The 12,678-nt window shown below is 41.6% G+C and overlaps 1 protein-coding gene across 2 annotated transcripts in view; it reads right to left on the bottom strand.

Annotated features, from left to right (window-relative positions):
* The window catches only part of FAM3C (FAM3 metabolism regulating signaling molecule C), a 64,177-nt gene extending 53,823 nt beyond the window's left edge, over window positions 1-10,354 (bottom strand). The window contains exon 1 of one of the 2 annotated variants that reach the window (XM_058724472.1): window positions 10,324-10,354. The gene's annotated coding sequence lies outside the window, so the exon portion shown is untranslated. Of the gene's footprint in view, window positions 1-3,511; window positions 3,714-10,323 lie in introns of those variants that run through there. The other variant, XM_058724471.1, reaches the window with a different exon arrangement.
* Window positions 10,355-12,678: the final 2,324 nt, after the last annotated feature.

The raw sequence follows: 12,678 nt of genomic DNA, 5'->3' as shown, positions 1-12,678 counted from the left end.
AACTATTTTGCATTGTATCAGATGAGAAGTTACAAGTTCCTATTCTGAATGAATGTTTTAAGAATTACCCCACATACCTTCTCCACCTACACTGTCTTTAAAGCATCTGCAGAGTTTAAGTGAACCAGAGCGGACAGAATTCTGTGGTTCAAACTTTCCACGTGAAGAACAGCTGGGTCTACCCTGCATGGTGCACCATTTCTACCACAAAAGCTCAATGTGGGTTAGCAGCTATTTGCAAAGAACAGGTAGTAAGTAGCTTCTAGTGGTAAAATTTCCCAAACCACTTAAGAAATTCATCTTTGTTGATCACGGGGCCTTCAAAAAACACATTTAATGATCACTTGACTGCAGATAACGGATGGTATCGATAGCACACCTGATGCCACAATACTGCCTGAGGTCCTGTAAACCTTCTGATGAAAATCAGTGCAGGAACTGGCTGGCTGCTATAGCTGTCCACGGAACTTTTTCTCACTAGGGCACAAGAACTGACCAGGGACCATCAATGGATGAACGACTACACAAAATGTGGAATGTAACCATGCATGGAGTATCATTCCACCATAAACTGAATGAAGTACTGACACATACTATGTATGTATGGACGAACCTCTAAGACATGATGCTAAGTGAAAGAAGCCAGACAGAAGAGATCACATCGCGTATGACTCCATTTGTATGAAATATTCAAAAGAGGTAAATCCACAGGGGCAGAGAGCAGGCCAGTGGTTGCCAGGGGCTCAAGGGAAGGGGGAATGGGGATAACCGTTTAGTGGATGTGAGGTTTCCTTTTGGAATGAGGAAAATGTTTTCAGACCAAACAGAGGTCATGATTGCACATCACTGTGAACGTACTACATGCCAGTGAATTGTACACTTCAAAATGGTAAATTTTATGTTATTTGAATTAAATTTAAGTTCCTAAGGAAGGAAATTGGAAAAACTCATGAGCAAAAAAATGAAAAAAATCATAAACAGTAGATGAAAAAATTAGATTAGAAATAAGGAGAAGGTAAGTCATCTCAGAATAGCTTCAATCAAATGGAATAGGCCAATGAAGAAGAGAATGAAAGAATACTAGTGGGGTACACAGTGGAAATTTAGAGGAATTGGAACACTTAATTTCCTCCTTGGAGAGTAAGTCAGCTGGCTGTATTTTAGGAGCTGAATAAAAATCACAAAACCTCTTAAAGTTTAAAGATCTTGGGAATCTTACTCAATATCCCCAAATTAAGAAAATAAGGCACTGCCTATAGTTAATTAATGTGGTCAATGACATTCACGAAGCAACTAAATGCAGAACTTCTACTTAAAATCCAGATGATGTGATCCCAAGGACAGGAACCGTTCTGGACTAAGTTCAAGACAAATGTTTACTATTGTACCAAGCTCTGAGCTAGACTGATTTTTGTGACACCTGGGAAAAAAGCGGTTGGTTCTTGGGTCTCGCACCTTTCAGCTTTAAGAAATGGGTACAAAAATGAAAGAAAAGAGAAAGATTCACTGTTTCAAAGAAAATAGCTTTGTGAAGGGCTAGTGGTCTTATTCATAGTATGCCTGATACCTATAACTGGCACCTACCAGGTACTTCAGTATTTTTTTTTTGAAAGAATGTAAAAATCCTTGAACACTGACACCATTTAAGATCTAAAATATGTGGTTAAAAAAAGATAAGACTCTTCTGAGCCCAAACTGAAATTATTACTTTTTGCCATTCAACAATCTCTTAGCCCTTTGACCCTCTCTCCAATTACCTTTCCTTTGTAATGTATCTTCATTAATTATGAAAGATTGGTTAATTACCCATGCTTAGGGTAGCAATCCAAATTTTAGTAATTCCAATAAAACACCCATTAAGTCTATTTTGAAAGTCACTTTAATCCAGTGGTGCTCAGTCTTATTTTGATTCCCTTTTGCAACATAAATCTCCTAACAATGCGGATTTTGGAGGAACTGGGCCTGTGTCCTTTCTAAAGAGTCTTATTTGTGTATGATTCTGTGAAGTCCCCAGGTGAAGAATCACTATGTTGAACTCTTTTTATTTCTCACTGTCAAGAAATGCCAGTCTTTAGTGAGCTGAGAAAACATTACATGGAATTTGTGAAACAAAGCTTCTAACACCTGTATAAAATTGAGGTGGGGAGGAATGTAACTTTAGTAATCAGCTAGAGAATTCAAGAGACCGGAAGCCTTTAGAAAGAGGTACATTTAGTGATATGATCAAAACCAATACCAATTCTGCCAATTTCTTGTTGAAGAGCATAAGCAATTAACTTTATTTTCTAAGTTAAATGGAGATCTCTCTGTACTCTGTAGCGCACCATAGGAGTATCAGGAATGTTTCCAAAAACTTGGAAAATCTGGCAGTATACCACTAGCCCTGCAAGGTAGTCAAGGGTCCGAGGGGTCCGGCATCTACTGTCATCAACCTTTACTTAACCTCTAGAGGAGTTCATATGTTCATTTGCAAAATTAAGAAATATAAAAGGACTTACTTTTTGGCTTGTGCGGAATAAATGTACATATGAAAGCATTTAGTACAGTGCCTAGTAAGCAATCTAATATCATCTAGTATATTGTATCCATATATTGTATCCATATATTCCTGACTAAATATAATAAAAACAAAAGGTTCTGTCGATTAGACAGCAGCTCTGTATTATATGAAACTTAAAAAAGCGAGGGTGGGGGATAAGATGATGAAATACAGCTGGAGATCTCAATCTCAAATCGTCAATTTGTCATTTATATTATTTAGATCTAGGGTCACTCACTGTTGTCCATAGTGAAGAATTTTGAGGATAGTAGCCAAAAAAGGGGACGGGGGTAAAAAAAAAAAAAAAAAAAGAAAGAAAGAAAGAAAGAAAGAAAGAAAGAAAGAAAGAAAGAAAGAAAGAAAGAAAGAAAAAGAAAGAAGGAAGAGCACATTCATCAATGGCACCGAATATCAATGAGCTGGATAAATTTCAAAAATGAGAAGTACCTCCAGTTTAGGAGACGCTAAAAGTTTACAAGTGAGCCAAGACGGCCCTCCACAGAATACAAATGCAATACCGAATTCCACCCTCGCCTCCTTCGAGCACTCGGCCCCGGTTTCCCACCGCGAGCCGGAGCCCCCGCGTGGCACGCGCGCTCCGGGCGCCAGCACCAGGCTGGGGCGCCGAGACCGAGCGCCAGGTGCAGGCACCGCCCCGCCCTCCGCGGACCCGGGCACGGAGACGCCGAGCTGGGGATGCGCGGCCGGGGCGGCGGCCCGGACCCCGGCCGACCGCGCTCCGGGGACTCCGGTCCCGCCCGCGCTCCCCCCCCACTCCCCCAGCCTCCCACCCGCTCCCTCCTCCGCGGGACGCGCCACGACGCCCCGGCGCGCTCTGGGGCCCGCCCCCCGGCCGGCGGTGGCGGGGCGAGCGGAGGATGAAGGTGAAGGTGGGTGCCCGGCTTCCCCCAGACGCCCTGCATCCCTCCCCGCCCTCGGCCGCGGCTCCCTCCGCCTCCTCGTCCATCTCACCGGCCTCCCGCCCGCCTCTCCGCCGCGCGCGCCTGGCTTCCGGCTTCTCAGCTGTCAGTCCTGCCGGAGGCCGACGGGACCCAACGCCGCCGCCTCCCGCTCCCTCCTCCGCTTCCTCCCGGGCTCCTCCGGCTTCCCCTCACCCCCGCGAGTGGCCAGGAGGAAGCCAGCTCGCCGCTGGGCCTCCTCCCCGCTTCCCCGCCGCGACCAATGGGCCCACGCCGCCGGGAAGCCGCGCACGCCCCCTGGCGGTGGAGGACCGAGCGGGCGCCCGGCCGGCCGGCGGGAAGGGTTCGTGAGCCGAGGGAGGGGTCGGCCGGCCGTCCAGCCGTCCAGCCGTCCCCCGCCCGGCGCTGCGCTCTCTGGACTTGCCACGTGGGTGCAGCGGCCCCGGCGGCGGGAGGCGGAGGCTAGCAGCCGGGAGTGGGAAAGATGTGTCACGCCCTCTTTGCGCTCTTTCACACGCAGACATAATTCTGAGCTTAAAGGCAGATATTTCAAAATAACCAGTCCCGTTCTAGAGATCCGATGATTCTGTGCAAGGGTCTTGATCAACCGAGGATCTTAGACAATTACCTAAGCCAAGCTAACCTACCGTGAAAATACTCCATGCCTGGAGCGCTAGAACGCTGATAACCTTAAACATTTGGCCCAACGGAAAAAAAGTAGTGCATGTATTTTGCACGTCATTTTTGTTTAAATTACTTAGCAACACAGGGTTAGAATTGTTTATCTCCTCCACACACATTTTTTTTTCCCCTGCAGTCGGGTTGATAACTGGAAGTCAGTCTGAACCCCATTATACAAAACCTGACCTGACAACCCCAAATTGTTTCATAGTTCATATCCACATTCCAGAACAATAATAACTATCAAATATTATTAAGTAGAAAATCAAGACAATGCATGGTTGTAGAAATTAAATTGCACTGAAGAAGTAACAGGGTTTGACCATAGTTTTCTACCAAGTCTTAGCTTTTCTCTAAAAGTATAAAACACAGAACCTAAATAATAGCTATGAATTCTGCAGTTTGTATTTTATCGTAGGGGGAGGAGGCAAGAAATGCATTCTGAGAGGCTTCTTGGTGCCCAATACTTGGCTGGGCCTTTGGGTATATCTTCTCATTTAATGCTCACAACTCAGTTGACATAGATATTACTTGCATATTACTTTTAACAAACCAAAAATCAAGACTGCACAGCTGAGTTTAAATGGCTCGCAGAAAACCACAATATAGGAAGCTGTGAAGTTGGCATTCCAGCGTAGGTCCCTCTAGCTCCAAACAAATGAGCCACTTGGCTTCTTATGGTACCTAAACCCACAATATTTAGTGTGCCTGTGTTTCCCCTAGTTCCCCATGTCCCACTGAAAGAATTTGCGAAACCTCTCAAATAGAGTGGTCAGGTCATATTTGTGAAAGAGCTCTCTGACCCGCAGCTGAATTAGTCTGTATAGAAATGACGTATGTCATATTCTTAGAGTACTACACTTGAAACAATTCGTGGTTTGAAAATGTGTTTAATATGCTATTTGCCAATGGCCATAATATATAGGTTAGAATGCTTCAGTAGGTAATGAAATTAATTATAGTGGGTCACAGCCAACATTTTGTTGTTGTCAAAACACTTGAATAGAATAGAACAAAAACTTCAGTGCTCGTAGCAGAACATGAGGGTGAGTATTATTTCATAAAATATTTGTACAATATTTAAGGGTGGATGAGTTTCTTGGTTACAGTGTTCTGGGTTACAATGTAAATTACAATGTCTTCATATGGACTGCAATGTTTAAAAGTTGGTAAGTCACTTTCTTAAAACACCTGTTTAGCAATCAGTCGTTTCACCTACCTTTTCGCTTGGCAAGAGGTAGGGGAGGCAGAGGAAGTAATCAAGATAAATGATTAAGTTTAATCAGACTACAGAGAACAGGGAACTTTGCACTTCCAGGAGGTTTAATCCACACAAGTGTTACATGATAATAAGCATTAATAATTTGTATTTTTAAAACCAATATTTATTACATATTTACCATGTGCCAGGCTCTTTGCTAAGCAGTTTAGCTATATTGACTCATATAATCTTCACAACAGTCCTCTAAATACAGAGGAGAAAAGCGCGAGACTGAAAGGGAAAATTGCCCAAGACCCTATTGCTATTACCTGGCAGAGCCAAGATTCAAACCCACGTGCTCAACCTCAAAGCCAACCCCACCTTTCATATACTTGAGGAGAAAAGTTAATTTTCTCTTCAATGGGTGCAGAATTTTATATAGAACTCTAACATACTACAGTATTTTCCATATAAGGATTACATAATGTTGTTAAATATAAAACTTGATGAAAAGCGTCAGAATTTTAATTGGACCCATTCTCAAGCAGAATATTCCACTTGGCATCTGTTTCTTGTATATGCACTAGTAAATTTCCTGCAAGAATGCTCTGCGCAACAGTTCCTCCCATCCTTGCAAATTCATGCCACTTTTACCATCAAGGGATGGAGTCTGTATCCCCTCCTCTTGAGCCTAGGCTGGCCCTGGGATTTTTTTTTTTTTTTTAATCCATAGAATGCCCTGGAAGTGATGCCCTGTGACCTCTGAGCTTTGAAGCTTCCATTTTCACTGTCTTGGGATCCAATTACCCTATAAAGAAATTCAGATCAGGCTGCTGGATGAGGAGAAACTATAGAGAGAGAGACTGAGACCTAGTTAGGCACAAACCATCCCAGCCACCTTACCCGAGGCACCAGATGTGTGAGTGAAATCATCTTACAAGTTTTAGTCCCAGATAAGCTCCTAGCTGAATGTACCACATGAGTGACCCCAGATAGTACCACTTGGCCACCTGGGAACCTCCTAGTTAAGACCAGCCAGTCCCATAGACTCTTGAGAAATCACTGTTTGTTGTGTTTTTAAGTCGCTAAATTTTGTGTTGTTGTTGTCTTTAACATGGCAACAGATAACTGAAACATGGAAGGAAAAGGAAAAAAAGTCGACCAGCTGTGAGAGTAGGGTTACTTTAAAATATTAAAGCGTGTTTATATTGGATCATAAAGTCAATCCTGTAGAGATATGGCCAGAAACTTGCCTAGCTTTTTAAAAAATATTAAGGAAAAAAAAGCAGAAGTAGAATAATAAAAACAAGAGTAAAAGTGTCAAATGTGATAACTACACTGGGTAAAATACCACCCCCAAGTGTGGTTGAAAAACTTTTCTTCAGAATGTCCTCAAATACATGCATTTCGAACTCTCAGACGTCACCCAGCCTGTTCGTATAAGTCTCAGGACGCTAGTGTTACTCCTTTCATCCCACCAACTCCTTTCCTGCCAAGCCAGGGCAGTCATCACTTGAGCCAAATTGAATCCCAGGTATCTACATAGACTCCAAATTTCCTGATTTCTCCTTTTCACAGCCTGTGTTGGCTGAGTGAGCTGGCTGGACCTTTGCTAAATGCCTCACCCCACTTTCCCCTCCTTTCTTCTCACTCTGTGTGTTTTTGCCAAAGACAGATTCCATACCAGATCCTTGTTCCCAGGCCTATCCCCACTCTTAACTGTCTTTTATGTTGGAGCCCTAACATTTCTCTTACTTTACCCAAGTTGTTGCATGAAGTATAATGGATCACCAACATTACCTCCTCCTCAGTTGAGTACCACTGGTGATGACTCAGTTGAGTACCTCAGTTGATACTCAGAAGAAAGCCTTTATTGCATAATTGAGAACTCAAACTCAATTATGCAATAAAGGCTTTCTTCTGAGTATCCTTGAGACTACCATATAATCATTTTTTTGCATCTTAAAAATCAGGCTGCACAAGGATACTGTGTGCAGGGGTACATCAGTGAAAGAGAAGGCTAAGAGTTATGATGAAGGACTAGGTCTTTGGAGGAAAAAATCCTTCTCATTCTCCTCTGTGCTAGCATCCCCAAATTAGCTTTGGAACCAGTTAAGGGTTCTCAGCTTGGGGGTCACCGTGACCCATTTTAACATGCTTTTTTTTTTTTGGTTCAGCTACAAATATAACTTTATTTGTTAATAGTAATTTTTCTATTTTCTAGGAACCTAAAAGGGCAAAATAGTATAGACTACTCACAGATTTCATAGCACATCTGATACATTTACCATTTTAACACACATTTTAGCCATTTTTTAAATGTACAGCCCAGGGGTAGTAAGTACATTCACACTGCTGTGCAACCAACACTATCATCCATCTCCAGAACTCTCTTCATTGAGAAACTGAAGCTCTGTATTTATTAAGCAATAATTACCAATTCCATGGTCCCTTCAGTCCATGGCAACTACCATGCTAGTTTCTCCTTCTATGAATTTGACTTTATCTGCCTCACATGGGCAAAACAGTATAGTTAAAAAGTTGAAAGACTCGTATATTTAATGACACCATATTTGATATGTAAGCAACATGGTATCTACAAAATACGCGCATTTTTTGTTATAAAACATGTAAGGTACAATGAAATCATATTATAACACATGTATCTGCATAAAGAATGACTCTAGTTTTCCATCTATTACTACTTTTCTAGCAACATATAAGGAAATTCTGGAGACCATAAAAAATTGGGTTTTTAAAATGTCTTTTTGATTCTACTCCCTGGGAGATTCTGGTTTGGATTATATCTTTTAATAGATCTTTCAGTGTGGCAAAATTTGGCATTTTTGTCTTGTTGATAAATCACATTAAATGATATACTGAATATGGTAACCCACATCTAAAATATGTTTTGGAATCATAACTACAAAGTAACTTTACTTTTCCTGAAATTATGTGCAAGTGTGTATTATAAACAATTATTAAGATTACTAGTGGTTTCTTCAGAAGAATAGTTTATTATTCTGTCTTATAAAACATTACCTCCTAGAAAAATTTCTGACTCGGCACCATAATGTAAAAACTATTTTTTAAAGTCTTATATGGTGATGTTACCTGTTAGTAATGCCAAGCAAAGATGAAGAAACCATGGATCAGCCTAAACACACACACATACACACACACATCCCTTGCATAAGCATGGTCTACACATAGTCTGTAAGGTATTTCAAAATATATATTTATCAGACCTTGAAAGCAAATAGCTTCTTTTTTTATTGCCACAGAGTGAATGGGAAAATGTGACTACACCCCTGACATTCATAGAATTCTAAGTAAATGAATGAATAAGCCTTGCATTAAGTCATCCAAAAACACTTCTTTCCATGTCCTACTAAAATAAAGAAAGAAGGAAGGAAGGAAGGAAGGAAGGAAGGAAGGAAGGAAGGAAGGAAGGAGAAATAGAAAGAGAGAGAGAGAAAGAAAAAAAAGAGTCCACCAGAAAATCATCTGAGAAGAAGCAACTGAACAAATATGGAATAAAGTTTGTGTTTCCCTAAAATATAATTGCTTCAGTCTGTAACCTCAGTTCTTGATTAAGAACTGAATCTGGGAACCCTTCAGTCCAAGCACAAAAGGATTCACTATGACTGTGGTATTTTTATTAAACTTTAAGATCTCTAGTTACATCAAACTGAGATGCATTGTTTGCTTTGAAAGGCCATAGGAATATGAGTAACAAAAATATCATCCAATTATTAGTATTGCATTAAGATCTATTCTCGAGTGGATTTCATGGTCACTAAAGGCAGTTCAGCAACACTCCAAGAGGCCAATGGTTACAGCAGATCTAAGAAATATAGAAGCAGCAGAACAAACAAAATAAAACAAAACAAAACCTAGCCCATGCACTATCGCCATCTTTGTAAATATTCCAAGGAAGCATATGTTAACATTGGAACCCAGACAATGCCGTGGACATCGTCAAGTCATATAGGCCATAGGGTCTCTGCAAGGTTGTACGCGCAAAATGCCTTTCTCTGATATACCTACAGCTTCAATAAGGACCTATGGTTTCAATTTTAGGCCGATTTCCATTGCACTTTCTTCACTCCCTCTAACAGATACCACATCTGAACTATTCTGAATTTGTATCTTGATTAAATTTGAAAGGTTATTTATGTGTCCCTAAGCTGTTCATTTTTTGCACTTTTATTTTGAAATGTTTCTTGTAGAACTGCTGTGGCCTCACTGAGGTTTGCTGCATATTTTTAAGTGTAATTTATTTACCCAGAGAAGTCCTGTTCAAATAGAGCATCTGGTATTTTGTAGAGTTCTATCCAATAGTCAAATTTTCCATCTCTATTCATGAAGCAAAAGCCAAGGAAATTGCTCACTTCACTTTAAAGAACCAAGAGTGGGAAATTTAACCTTCAGCTTCTATAGATTCCCAAATAATGTCACCTGCCCAAATTTCCCTTCTCTTCTATCCCACCAGGACACCCCTCCCCGATGCCATCATTGTTTAACTCTTTGAAAGGCCTGAGATGGCAGAGTTGGGTTGGATTTGGAGTCAGACAGATGAATTTAGATCCTGGCTCTGTCTATTACTAGCTGCTAAGTGACCCCAGACAACTTTTCTAGTCTGTCTAAGCCCGTTTCCTCCCTGTAAACGGGAACAACAACAATTCCCGCACAGAGTTCCGGTTTTGTGGGTTTTTTTTTTTCTTTAGTAGTACAGAACAGTTAGTATAGTTTTTAGAATAGGAGATGAAACTCATTTGCCATAGACGATCCTGAAGAATTCTTAAATGTCCTCACCCACTTCCCCCTGACCTCCCTGCAAACCTTTGGTGAGATGTCTGTTCAGCTGTTTCTTGTGCCACCCATCACACACAGCCTGTGCTGTCCTAGGAGCTGACACCTCATGCCTCCTCCCCCTTCTTGCCACCGTCCAACCCAGGAGAACGGTTGTCTCTCCATACCAGTGGTATCCTCCTAGGGGCTTGGGCTCATCACTGGTCCATTTCTCCCCTTCCAGAAATCCAGAGGCCAGATGGTTTATCATGAGCTGTCTGTACTGTTTTCTTAGCCTAAGCTGCTTACTCTCTCAAATCCTTAACTCCAAATCCTCTGACAGTTTCTCACAGTTCCTTAATGGAGACAGAACATTAATGTACTTCCTACATGAACACCATTGTATCTGCTCATCAGTCCCACCTCCCTTTGTTTTTTGTTGTTCGGTCACCTCTTTTAGAGCCTTTCATACATGGTGGGTCATTTTGCCAACCAAGGGGCTTAACATGTAATTACATTTAGAGGCTTCTCACTTGGCCTCTTAGTGCATTTCCTAAGGCAGAGACTGATTATTCCCATCATGAGAATAGCATCAGGCACAAAAAATGATTTCCCCAAATGTTTATTGAACAAAAAATTTAACTTGTTGTATAGGACGACTTCGAGTCCCCTGACAATATTTACATCAATTTCACTTTGAAGAGAATACACACCCGCTGCCAACCACCAACATCCTTCTCTGTAATTGCATCATCTCAAGAATGTTATATAAATGCAATCAAATGATATGTAACCTTTGGGGATTGGCTTTTTCCATACAGCATAATTCCCTTCAGATTCACCAATTTGTTATCCTCAAGGACAAGGATGGGGATGAGGCACACAAAAAAGGAGGTGGGTGTGGTTATAAAAAGGCACTAAGGGCGCCTGTGTGGCTGTCAGTTAAGTGTCTGACTTCAGCTCAGGTCATGATCTCACGGTTCATGGTTTCAAGTCCCATGTAAGGCTCTGTGCTGACGGCTCAGAGCCTGGAGCCTGCTTTCAATTCTGTGTCTCCCTCTCTCTCTGCCCCCTCCCCTGCTTACACTCTGTTTCCCTCAAAAAAAAAAAAAATTCAAGAAATTTTAAAAAAGAAAACACGAAGGATTGCTGTGGCAATAGAATAGATCTGTGTTCTGACTGTTTTTTTGACACGTGATACATAAATCAACACAGGTGATCAATGTACATAAACTAAATACACACATACAAATGAGTACAATTAAAACTGGAGAGATAGGGGCGCCTGGGTGGCTCAGTCGGTTAAGCGGCCAACTTCGGCTCAGGTCATGATCTCACGTTTCATGGGTTAGAGCCACACGTCGGGCCCTGTGCCAACAGCTCAGAGCCTGGAGCCTGTTTTAGATTCTGTGTCTCCCTCTCTCTGACCCTCGCCCATTCATGCTCTGTCTCTGTCTCAAAAAAATAAATAAAGGTTAAAAACTGGAGAAATCAGAACGAGGTTGTCGAATTGTATTTATATCCATATCCTCGTTGTGACATTGCACTGTAGTTTTGTCAGATGTTAACCATTTGTAGAAACCGGGTAAGAGGTCTATGGGATCTCCCTGTTATTTCTTACTACTGTGTGTGAATCTACATTAATCTCAAAATTAGACTATCAGAGTAAGGCAGCATTCTTAGAGAAGCATGTAAATGGGATGTCAGTTTTTGAGAGGGCTCAAGGAATTTTTGCACCTGCCATTTAAAAGAATTCAAGTGGTACATATTATACTAGAAGCCTGGGGCAACTGTCTCTTCAGCTTCTAAGAGAAAAATGTTTCTACTATTGTATACAGAGGTGATGAGAGACTAATTTCTACAAGTAGCCCAAGGAAATGATGGATATATTAGTTTCCTAGGGTTGCCCATAACAAATTACCATGACCCAGATGGCGGAAACAAGAGAAATTTATTCTCTCACAGTTCTAGAGCCAGAATTCTGAACTCAAGGTGTTGACAGGCTTATGCTCCTTTTGGTAGCTCTGTTGGGGGTGGGGGGAGGGATTCTCTCTTTCTTCCTCCAGCTCCTGGTACCTCTAGGCATTCATTCCTTGGCTTGTGGAAGTATCACTCCAATCAATGCCTCTGTCTTCACCTGCCCATTTCCTCTTCTCTCTGTGTCTTCTCTTCTGTGTCTTACACAGACACTTGTGATTGGATTTGGGACCCACTGGGTAAACCAGTATGATCTCACTTCAAGATACTTAATTTAATATGTTTACAAAGAACGTTTTTCCACAAAGTTCACCTTCATAAGTTCCAGATGTTAGGGGACAGGCATATCCTTTTGAGGGCACCTTTCAGCCTACTCCAACGAGCAGTAATCAATTTACTTATTCATTCTTTCAAGAAATATTCCTTGAGTTCCTAATGGGAACACAATAGCACGCTGGGGAAGATGGCCTGTGTCCCGTGGCGTCTATGAATAGCTTATAATCACATTGTAGAGAAAACACGTGCCAAAGAGGAATGACAGTGGTAGATACAAGGGATGCCTTGTT

This window comes from Neofelis nebulosa, chromosome 4 (assembly GCF_028018385.1).
Source record: "Neofelis nebulosa isolate mNeoNeb1 chromosome 4, mNeoNeb1.pri, whole genome shotgun sequence".
In the NCBI taxonomy this organism is placed as follows: Eukaryota; Metazoa; Chordata; class Mammalia; order Carnivora; family Felidae; genus Neofelis; species Neofelis nebulosa.
Note: the sequence above shows the minus strand (reverse complement) of the source record. Positions and strands in the feature narration are given on the sequence as shown.